Consider the following 12,242-nt stretch of genomic DNA (forward strand, 5'->3'; position numbering starts at 1 on the left):
CACCACACCCCCCACCACACCATAATCCCCAACACCACACCACACTCCCCCACCACACCACACTCCCCACCACACCATAATCCCCAACACCACACCATAATCCCCAACACCACACCACACTCCCCCACCACACCACACTCCCCACCACACCATAATCCCCAACACCACACCACACTCCCCCACCACACCACACTCCCCCACCACACCATAATCCCCACCACACCATAATCCCCAACATCACACCACACTCCCCCACCACACCATAATCCCCACCACACCATAATCCCCAACATCACACCACACCCCTCACCACACCACATGCCCTCACCACACCACACCATAACCCCAACACCACACCACACCCCCCACCACACCATAATCCCCAACATACCACACCACACTCCCCACCACACCACACTCCCCCACCACACCATAATCCCCAACACCACACCACACTCCCCCACCACACCACACTCACCACCACACCATAATCCCCAACACCACACCACACTCCCCCACCACACCACACTCACCACCACACCATAATCCCCAACATACCACACCACACTCCCCACCACACCACACTCCCCCACCACACCATAATCCCCAACACCACACCACACCCCTCACCACACCACACCATAACCCCAACACCACACCACACCCCCCACCACACCATAATCCCCAACACCACACCACACTCCCCCACCACACCACACTCCCCACCACACCACACCCCCCCCACCATACCACACTCCCCCACCACACCACACTCCCCACCACACCACACTCCCCCACCACACCACACTCCCCACCACACCACACTCCCCACCACACCATAATCCCCAACACCACACCATAATCCCCAACACCACACCACACTCCCCACCACACCACACTCCCCACCACACCATAATCCCCAACACCACACCACACTCCCCACCACACCACACTCCCCCACCACACCACACTCCCCACCACACCACACTCCCCCACCACACCACACTCCCCCACCACACCACACTCCCCACCATACCACACTCCCCCACCACACCATAATCCCCAACACCACACCACACCCCCCCACCACACCATAATCCCCCACCACACCATAATCCCCAACACCACACCACACCCCCCCACCACACCATAATCCCCAACATACCACACCCCCACCACACCACACTCGCTCAACACACCACACTCTCACAACACTCCACACTCCCCCCACACCACACCCCCAACCACACCATAATCCCCAACACCTCACCACACCCCTCACCACACCACATGCCCTCACCACACCACACCATAACCCCAACACCACACCACACCCCCCACCACACCATAATCCCCAACATACCACACCCCCACCACACCACACCCCCTCATCACACCACTCCCCCACCACACCATAACCCCAACATATCACACCCCCACCACAGCACACTCCCCCACCACACCATTCTCCCCCCACGACACCACATCCCCTCACACCGCAGCCCCCTTCACACCACAGTACACCCCCTGCTATTTTACCAGAGTCACACTGTACCTAGCATCACTTCATGTACATTCAATCAATCTATGTATAAAAGCTATCTTTTGTGCAGTATCTATATTTATTGTGATATTTATCAGGGTGTTCTTTATATTATTGTGTTTTTTTATGTCTCATAGTTTCTGGAGTAACAATTATTTAGTTCTCCTTTACAGCTGTGTAGTGGAAATGACATTAAAAAATCTCAAATTTCTTGAATCTTGAATCTCTTGAACTTCATGTAAGAAAGTGACATGTAATAAATTGACTTTGACCTGACAGCAAAGGCATCTGTAAACCAATTCGCCCAGTTTCTGAAGAACAAGACCTCACCTGTTGTCTGACTCCAGACGCTAATCCATCTGCAAATTGTCCCTGGAACTGAGCGGATGATCCGGACATCAATGTGGAGGGGTGATTTGTTCCAAATGTCCCCTGGCCTGGCATCACGACACCTCCATGTCCACATTCTTCTGATGGATTTGGCAAAGGGCTCTGTGAAACAAGAGACAGGAGAGTGGGCAACCCTGCCTGACTCGGGAAGCTGTCTGTTTCCCATCCATCGATCTAAACAGCACTGTGGGTATCCGTGTAGATTACTTGCATACAGTTCCTGCTTCCCTCCCCAGAGTTCATTTTGAAGTGTGCAACCATCATTATGTGTGCCTTCTTCTGGTCCCCTGGTCCATGCTGTCCACCACTCTGTCCTGCATGTAGACAATGGTGTCCCTGAGCAGCAAAATGCCGGCTAGAGCACAGGATTGAGCCATGTGGATCAATGTGTCCCAGAGCAGATTTAACCTGGCTGGCAATGACCCTGGACATGCAGTGGTCATCCGCTTTCAACTCTGAGGTGGGTTTCCACTTCCTGATCTCCCCACTTCTGCTTGCGGATGAGGGTGACGACGGAGTCCACATGGAGTCTGACGTGCTTCCAGCAGATCCAGCCCCATCCAGTCCCACAGGGCCAATTGCAATGCAGCCAGTACACTGTCACCTCCAGGAGTTTCATTTGAGTCAAGCAGACGGCTGGAGTCTGTCAGCTGCTCTAGAGCTAGTGACTGATCCAGGCACTCCTGCTTGTTGCTAGGTCTCTCTAAGACCTGCTTGATAGAGAGGACATTACATTCAGAGGGATTGTGCTGTCTGTGGCTTTCCTGTCATACAGACCAGCATAGAAGGATTTGTAGACCCTCAATATCTACCTGTGAGGATGGTACTGCAATGTCTTTTTCCTTAAGGCTATCAATTGCATGGTTCTCTGCATGAACCATTTGGAAGAAGTGCAAGTACATTTTTAAATTCAAAAATATAGTCATAATAAAAAATATACAAACCACTTGGGTTCCAATAAAATCTTTCCACTCTCACCTTAAACATATACCCTTTAGTTCTTTATCCCCCAACCTTGGAAAATAGACTGAATACATTCACCGTCTCTGTACCCGTCATGATTCTAAGCACCCTGTGTAGTGTAAGGCCTTCACAGGATTGGTTCATAATAGGGATTATTCTTCTCGTAACCTCTTGTCTAATTCAATTCTCCTGTTTGCTCATCAAAACATCTGACAATAGATGTTTTAGTATCATTCAAAGAAAAATTAAGATTATTTTCTTCAACCACAATTATGACAATGAATTCTTAATTTTTGATGTTTTGTAAATCAGAGAGTTTTGTGCTGAAGCCACGTGAGTACAGGAACATCAGCCACTCCTGCCTCATCTGCCTTTGTTCATTTGTATCAACTTTACTATATATGCAAAGAGACATGATTTGAACGGATACAGTATGTAGAAGTACAGGGTATATTGGCTGAATGTAGATGGGGAACGTATTTGCCAGAGGAAGGCTCTGTTCGATCCTGGTGTTTTTGGAAGTCAAAGCCGAGGCATAAAACTTGCTGCTTACAGCCATTTTATTAAATATCACAAGAATGAAAAATGAACAAAGAAAGAGTGGAGAGAACAAAGAAAAAACAAAGGAAAAAGCAGTGGTGGTCATCTTCGACTGAGACTAGTGATAACAAAATTAGAGTGATAACAGTTAACCAATAAAGTAGCCAGATTCAAGTGGTTTGACATCTGCTACAAAAAAACTAACAAGATTCTAGCAACATATAAATGGGACTGTACCATAACTGCTGGAAAATTTACTGAGCAATTATACTTACACAGGTGATTACATAAAAATGCAAGCAAGCATTAGAAAGCTAAACTACAAGGAAAATGCTAGAAAACTAACGATTCTACAACCTCATCGAACATTCTTCCGCCCCACCCCCCCACACCCAGTTAATTCCAAATCACACATTTGGAATCATTACATCTGAAAATTCAGAGGCAGAAAAGCTTGTTGTGCTTCTGTTAAGTATAAAACTAAAAACAATTTTTAAAAATCACCAGAATTTTGAAAGCATCAAAGGGTACTTATAGAATGATGTCATTGTCAGGTAGATTGTCCTTATGAGCAGATACACTTACATGAGTGAGCGGCTCCGTGAATGATGGCACTTACACAAGTAATTAAGATGTAAATTATGATAACGCACATCAGGGCAAATATTATAGCTCATAATATCGAGTGACTCTGGCTTCCTGGCTTTAATTTGATCCAGTCAAAGAAATCACATTCATCAGATTGAAGTAGCTTAGCTGCTTCTTGATGAACATGATGAGCTAAATCAGTTATGTAAGTACAGCACTTCTTGCCTTTATGTTCCTCCCTTAACTGCTAAGAGAAGATCTAATGTTATATGATTTTAGAGAACCATCTTACACATTACAACTATTTCTGCTGTTACTTCCTGTAAGGTAGCAGTGGTGTCATTACTGACTCTTTCTAAAAATGGTTCAAAAGCTCATTTATTGTCAAAATATGTATGCGGTATACAACTCTGAGATTCGTCTTCTCCAGACAGCCACGAAATAAAAAAAAACGTGGAGTTATTTCAAAGAAAAACACCAACTCTCCCCCAACAAAAAACGCCATGCAAACTGCAAAAGCTTCAAACCCCAACAACTCCCCCACACACACAAAAAAACTAACAAATCACGCCAAATGGCAAAAAGAACAAACGTGCAAAAATACAGAATATAAAAGCCATAAAACTGAGAGCCCCAGTCCACAGTCCAATCTATAAATTACCTTGGTAACATCCTCCAACAGCATCAAGAAAGAGAGAGTGGTAACTCGAACACAGAGGCAATAGGCTGTCACACACAGACACCTTATCCACAGCAGTGGGAGATCCATCGCAGCAGTGAGCTACAGGCAGGTAGTTGTTGCTGAACACTCACTCACCTTCCGCATTCGCCTCGATGTTTCAATTTCCTCGATGCTTTAATCGGCAAAATTCAGTTGAACATGGGCTCGCACCCCGCCTCTAAGCTTTGTCTCGAGGCCGTTTGCTCCCTGGAATTTTCTGAGACAGGAAAGCAATCTCCAAACTGAAAATCGCAGCAAAATTTTTAATTGGATATGACTGGTCGAAATATAATACAATAACAATTAACAACATTAGAATTATAAACATCATGACGTCTGGTAGTTATCAACTATGTTCAACATCTTCTGGCTGGTTAGTGATTTGCTTACTCCGGCCAGTCGCAAAGACAATGAGTCAGAGGTTACTGGTACATTTATCTCAGTGTTTGGTGTTCTTGTCTGTTACCACCTTAGCTCACTTCCAGTGTTCCCACTTACTTTTACCTTCTAATTGAGGGTGACTGCACTGATCCTGGTAACTATAGACCAGTAAGCTTAATGCAGTGTTTTCCAAACTTTTTTAGCCCCAAAGCACTTTCATATATGCCAATGCCCCTCTTAGGCATAATAATAAACATTCTGGCACCCCCATAGTGTAAAAACATGTCTACCACATGCTAACATGAGAAAAATAATCCTGCTTTAAATTTTCATTTGCCTTTAAACCTAGCTTACACACTATCTGTGCGTTGTACAGCAGCTTCATCATCAATGTAGTCCTTGAGCTTGATGGTTTTTAGCAAAAAATTGAAATATATGGTTCAAGTTGTGACAGCAAAAGCCTTAAGTTCTCTTGTGTAACAATCTCCAAACAGTTTCTGTTTTTTTGTGAGTATCTGGTTCAATGTACTGAAGCCTCTTTCAACAAGGTAGGAGGATGGAAATGCAATGAAGAGCAGTTTGGCTGTTCTCCAAAGACCAGGAAACTTCATATGACACATACCACAAAAGTGACATTTTTGAAAAACATTTTTGCTTCTTCATCATTCTGAATTTCAATATTTTTTTCTTGAAAGCTCTCTTCCTGTTCTTCCATCTTGCAAAGAAAAAGGTTAATTACTCAATCCAGAGTGTCCAGATCATTCAAATTCTTGAATCAATTCATCAGTGACTGCAGGAGTAAGCAGAACCTTGCAAATCACCATCTGTGAAAGAGAGAGCCATCCTTTCCATGCAGGGGAACTGTGAGAACATTCTTTACCCAATGTTTTGCTTATATATTTATAATGTTTTGCTCTTATATTACAAGAGCAAGGATGTCCTTTTTCATTTGTACAGGGCCCTGGTGAGACCACACCTGGAATATTGTGTACAGTTTTGGTCTCCAGGTTTAAGGAAGGACATTCTGGCAATTGAGGAAGTGCAGCGTAGATTGACTAGGTTGATTCCTGGGATGGCAGGGCTGTCTTACGCAGAGAGATTGGAGAGATTGGGCTTGTACACACTGGAACTGAGGAGATTGAGAGGGGATCTGATTGAAACGTTTAAGATAATTAAAGGATTTGATAGGATTGAGGCGGGAAATATGTTCCAGATGTTGAGACAGTCCAGTACCAGAGGGCATGGATTGAGAATAAGAGGTCAGTTATTTAAAACAGAGTTGAAGAAGAGCTTCTTCTCCCAGAGAGTTGTGGAGGTGTGGAATGCACTGCCTCGGAAGACGGTGGAGGCCAATTCTCTGGATGCTTTCAAGAAGGAGCTAGATAGATATCTGATGGATAGGGGAATCAAGGGATATGGGGACAAGACAGGGACTGGGTATTGATAGTGAATGATCAGCCATGATCTCAGGATGGCGGTGCAGACTCGAGGGGCCGAATGGTCTACTTCTGCACCTATTGTCTATTGTCTATTGTCTATATTTCCAATTTTCCGATAAAAGGGAAACTGCTCCTTTTGCCTGGATCAAATTGAAATTCTTACCCTACAGCTTTATATTTAGAATGCAACATGAATGAATCTGCAGATGCTGGAAATAAATAAAAACACAAAATGCTAGCAGAACTCAGCAGGCCAGACAGCATCTACGGGAAGAGGTAGTGACGACGTTTCGGGCCAAAACCCTTCATCAGCATCTCATAGATGCTGTCTGACCTGCTGAGTTCTGCCAGCATTCTGTGTTTTTATTAATATTTAGAATGTTCATTTTGTCATACAGATCGGCTAGGTATCCCGAATCTCCACGCAAAAGTTCAATCTTGTTTCCCAATTTCTTGTCGACTTTGAGCAAAAATTCAACCACTGTGTCAAAAAGATCAAGGAAACATTTTAAGGGGCAGCTTTTCGACAACCAGCGCACTTCAGTGTGAAGAAGCATGCGTTCAAACTTTTCATTGTTATCTTGGCATAACTGGCAAAATATTCTACTATTTAACTGATGAGATTTAATTTTGTTGATAGCAGATATTACAAGATCATACTTGAAAAAGGTGCTGGCGGTGGTTTTTGGCTGTGGTATGTTGACAATGAAATACACATTGGATTGCAAACAGACTTGGAATTTCCTTTTTCATAAATATTACCAAACCAGCATGGTAACCTATCATATATGATGCTCCATCTGTTGCACAAGAAATCATGTTCCTAATCAGAATACCTTTATCCTCAATATATATTTTGAGCTCAGTGTAGATAGATTCTCCATTGATATTTATTTTTAACTTCTTACAAAAGAAAATCTCTTCATTAACTTTTCCATTTTTGATAAACCATACATATGCCATTAGCAATGTCTTGTTGTGTCGCACAGTTGGCTCATCCAGTTGTATCCCAAGTTCTGTTTTTTGTAGCTCTGCATAGTTAATACTCAATGTCTTCACTCATTTCATCAATGCAACGAGCTACAGAGTTATTACTCAGAGGAACTGATCTTAGAATATTGGTATCCATCTTGAGTACAGTGCTGAGCACTTCTAATATAGCAGGCTTTATTAATCTTTCACCAACTGTATGAGATTTTCCAACTTTGCTATCATTTTTGGTAATATTATAAGAATCAATAAGACCTTTCTCAAGGTCATTTTTAGCTTTCTTGGCAAATAACATGAGTGTACAATGCTTCTTTCATCTTCTGGAACTGAGTAATGTCATAAGTAGCCTTTTCCAGGTGTCTTTTACGGAACTGTTCCTGTAATCTTGATTGTTTCATGGCTTCATTAGACAGTACAATATTACAAATAAGACACATGGGATGTTGCTGATCTGATGGGAATGGAATGAAACCATACTGCAGGTACGTAATATTGAATTGACGCACGTTCTGTATTTCCTTTTTCTTAGCAGGATTCGAATTCAAGGCTTCATCCCCTTCAGACTCATAGAGCTCATGTCGTATGTATGTGTCCATCATTAACGGGCTAAATTAAAATAAGAAGTTAACAAAAACTGGGAATGCCTACCGGATGTTGACAACGGCAACGAGTTGACACAGGTGGAGCGATGCTAGAGGCACACAAAAGAATGGCGAGGTGAAGATGAAGACGATCACAACAGCAAAAATTACATTGGTAAGGATTCAGACTAGAATCTAAATGTTAGTCATGATAGAGCTGGTGTTTGCAAGCTACCATTATACTATTCCAATTAGCGTAATCACCTAAGGTCTCATAATCCTCAAAGATGTTCTTGACCACACATATGAAGTAGAAGTCACTTTGAACACCTCAAGAAGAATCCTCAGAGTTGGCAGGTTTGCTGATTGGCTCTGTTTCACCACTTGGTTCCGGCCAGCGTTGTATCGTTGTGTGGCCTGTTTTCCATAGATCTGTAGAGAAAGTTGAGAGGGTGTCCTTGCCTTATCTGCTAAATTGCATGAACTCATCAGTGCCGCGAATCAAAAGGAACTGTTGGGCACCCTAATCGCTAATTTATCCATCCCCAATAATGTCTGTTTGGTTGGTAAGGTTGGCTGATACTACCAAGTTTTAGACACGTTGTGGTGACAGCTCTTCTTGTGTCTTCCTCATCCTTTTCTTTGAAAGTACTTGGTCTACTGATGGTGGGGTCATGCCCATACCTCGTTAGGGTGGTGCTTACCATAGCCCCCAAGAACCTTGAACACCCCCTGATGACTTCTATTTTCCCTAACGCCCCTTCGTTGGGAATCACCGGATTCACATGGGTGAGATAGTGACAACATTAACAAAGTCTGAGAAGGAAATGCAGCTGATGAGAACAGCCAGCTTGAGTTTAGAAAGGGGAAATCATATTTTACCAATATGCTGGATTTCATGTAAAATTCATGAGCGGTTGATATCATTTATTGGACTTTCAGAAGGCTTTTAAGAATTTACCCCACAGGAGGTTAATAATCAAATTCCAGGAGGTAGGGATTCAGAGTGAGGTGTGCAAGTGGGTGCAGAATTGGCTCAAATAGAGTACAAGATGTGGTGAGAAGATCATTTTCACACCTAGAAAATGCTAAAATTTGAGTCCCATAGGTATCAGCTTTTTTCTGCTGTTTTCAGTTCACATTAATAATTTGGATAAGCACATAACAAACTAGTAAAGCTTGCAGATGACACAAAATCAGGGGATAACATTCAGACAACAGAATCAACACAGTTAGATCTAAACAAAATCCAGATGTGGGCAGATAAATGGCAGATGAAATTTAATGTAAGGTATTACATCGAGGAATATTAGATATAGACACACACTGGGGGATCTTGAGTTAGAAAGTGTACTATATAAGAAGGATTCAGGCATCTTTGTAGACTCATCACTAACAATATCTAGACAATGCACAGAAGCAACTAGGAAAGCTAATGGCATGTTGGGCAAGGTAATGCGCTCAGTGGAGTTCAAGTCTAGAAATGTTCTCCTTAAGGTGAATAATGTGCTTGTGAGGCCAGGCCTTGACTACTGTGTACAATTTTGGTTTCCATTATTGTGTGAGGGATGTGAAGCACTGGAGAGAGTTCAAAGAAGACTCATTCCAGAGGGTATGACTATGAAGAAAGATTGAAAGAATTAAATCTTTTTAGCCTAAGTAGATGTAGAATGAGAGTAGGCAAGATAGATGTGTTCAAAATCACTAAGGGTATAAGTAAGGTTGATACCAGCTGCTTCTTCAAAACTAATCCTTCATCAAGAACACAGGGCCATAGGTGGACACTGGTTAAAGCGAGATTTCAGACTAACATCAACATTTCTTTAGGCAGTGAGTTGTGGACACATGGAACAAGCTACCTAGTTGAGCAGTAGAGAGTAGGACCTTAGAGACTTTCAAATCTAAACTTGATAGTTATTTCAACATACTATATGAATAGGAATTTGGCAAACTTTGCTGGGCCGAATGGCCTGTTCTTGACAAAGACTTTCTAATGTTCCAATGTTCAAATTTGTTTTCCAGTATGTCATGCATCTTTCGAATGTTTGTTGAGTTATTGTCTTATGTTTTTTGATTCCATGTTTTTGATTCCACCATGGGGAAAATCTATTGATCATTTTACCCACAACAATGAGTGTATCTGCTGTCTCAGGTAATAAAGTGACAGAGGTGGGGCTAATAGTCTGTGACCATTGCTATATTTCAGTGCTCCGACAACATTAAAATTTCCCACCACTCTCCATCCAAAACCACTTTTCTTCCAAGCATTGAGCTTACATCATTGAAATACCTTGTACGTTTGTCTCTGATAGAGTTAAAATTTACTTCCACAGCTACAGTGCACTACCTGTGGTTTTATTTCACTTTTTGCTTTCCACTGTAGAGGCAAGAAGAAGTAAAAGAAATACAAATAAAAGTAAAATGGGATCCAGAACCCAAGGTCGGGATATAGGATACTAGGGGTCAGGTTTCTCACTGATGGGTTTCTCAGGAGTATCGATGGGCTTCACATGTGTTTGGATGTGCTTGTCAGGAGTACTTACAGGCTTGTCAGCAGTATGGATGTGTACCTCTGTAGTGTGTTGTGTTTGGCAGTAGTAGGGTGGTCTTGTTAGGAGTATTGATGGGTTTCTCTAGAGCATGTTTGGGTTTCACAGAAGTATGGATGTGTTTATCAGCAGTACTGATGGGTTTGTCAGATGAATCAATAGGTTGGTAAGGAAGACAAATGGGTTCATCAGGAGTACTTATGGGTTTGCCATGTGTATGGATGTGTAGCTCCGGAATATTGATGGGTTTGTCAGGACAGCATGTGGATTGGTTAGGAATATGGAAGTATTTGCCAGGAGTATAATTGGTTGGTCAGGATGTGGATGGGTCTGTCAGGAGTATGGAATGGTTGGTGAGGAGAGTAGAAGGGGTTCTCAGTGGTATGGATGGGTTTGTCAGTAGGCTGGGTGTGTTTGTCAGGAGTATGGGTGTGTTTCTCCAAAGTATGGATAGGTTGCGAGGTGTATGCATTGGTTTATAAGGAAGATGGATGAGTTTGTCAGGAGTATGGGCAGGTTTATCGGGAGTACGGATGGGAATATCAGCTCTATTGATTGATTTTTCAGCAGTATGAATGGATTTATTATGAGATTGGATGGATCTGTCAGGAGTATGGTTGGATTTCTAAGGAGTGTGGATGGTTTGTCAGCAGTTTGGAGTGATTTCTCAGCAGAAGAATGCTTTTTTCAGCAGTATGGATGGGCTTGCCAAGTGTCTCGATGGGTTTCTCAGCAGTGTGGATGGCTTTGTCTGCAGAAGAATGTTTTTTTCAGCTGTATCAATGGGTTTTTCAGTTGTCTGGGTGGGTTTGTCAGGCGTATGGATGGATTTGTCAGGAGTTGAGATGGGTTTATCAGGGGTACAGCTCGTTACCTCTAGAGTATGGATCGGTTTGTTAGGAGTATGGTTGGGCTTCACAGGATCATGGATGTGTTTGTCAGCAGAATCGATTGGTTTCACACCTGTATGGATGTGTCTGTCAGGAGTACTTATGGGTTTGTCAGTAGTATGTTTGTGTACCTCTGGAGCGTGTCGTGTTTGTCAGGAGTAAGGATGGGATCTCTGCAGTATGTCTGGGTTTCACAGGAGTATGGATCTGTTTGTCAGCAGTATCAATGGGGTTTTCAGGCGTATGGTTGGGTTCCACAAGGGTATGGATAAGATTGTCTGGAGTACATATGGGTTTCTCCGCAGTATGGATGTGTTTCCCTGAAGTAAGATGTGTTTGACAGCAATATGGATGGGTGGGTTAGGAATATGGATGGGCCTGCCAATTGTATTAATGTGTTCATCAGGTGTAAGGTTGCATATAACAGCTGCGTGGCTGGGTATCTCAGCAGAATAGATGGGTTTGTCAGCAATATTGATGGGTTTGTCAGCAGTATAGATTGTTTGTCCGCAGTATGGATGGTTTGTCAGCAGTATAGATGGTTTATCAGCAGTATGGATGGTTTGTCAGCAGTATAGATGGTTTATCAGCAGTATGGATGGTTTGTCAGCAGTATAAATGGTTTGTCAGCAGAATATGGATGGATTTATCACGAGTGCTTATAGGT

Source organism: Hypanus sabinus, chromosome 21 (assembly GCF_030144855.1).
Source record: "Hypanus sabinus isolate sHypSab1 chromosome 21, sHypSab1.hap1, whole genome shotgun sequence".
In the NCBI taxonomy this organism is placed as follows: Eukaryota; Metazoa; Chordata; class Chondrichthyes; order Myliobatiformes; family Dasyatidae; genus Hypanus; species Hypanus sabinus.